The sequence below is a fragment of the Macaca mulatta genome, chromosome 10, assembly GCF_049350105.2.
Source record: "Macaca mulatta isolate MMU2019108-1 chromosome 10, T2T-MMU8v2.0, whole genome shotgun sequence".
NCBI classification, from domain to species: Eukaryota; Metazoa; Chordata; class Mammalia; order Primates; family Cercopithecidae; genus Macaca; species Macaca mulatta.
In genome coordinates, this window is record NC_133415.1 from 79803652 (window position 1) to 79804007 (window position 356).

Consider the following 356-nt stretch of genomic DNA (forward strand, 5'->3'; position numbering starts at 1 on the left):
GTCCCCAGATCCCAGGCGCTTGCTGCTCTCTGGCGGCCAAAGCCGGTATCCCGAAGACCCGGGACTCGCGCCTTCAACGCACCGCGCGCCCAAGGGCACCAGCGAGTGACCGAGAGACTCGGGGGAGAGGGCGGGAGAAACAGGGACGCCGCTGAGGACCAAGGGGGAGGGGGTCCGGGAGAGGAGCGGGAAGGAAAGCAAAGGGCACCGCGAGGGGAGAGGGCGGGCTTGGGCACTTGCGGACAGGCGTGGGTGGCTGCTGCGGGACCCGAGCACGCGCCAGCGCCGCAGCCCCCCTAGACCCCGACACACTCGCTTGTCCTGAGCGAAGGGTCCCTTCTCCCCTGGGGTGTGGC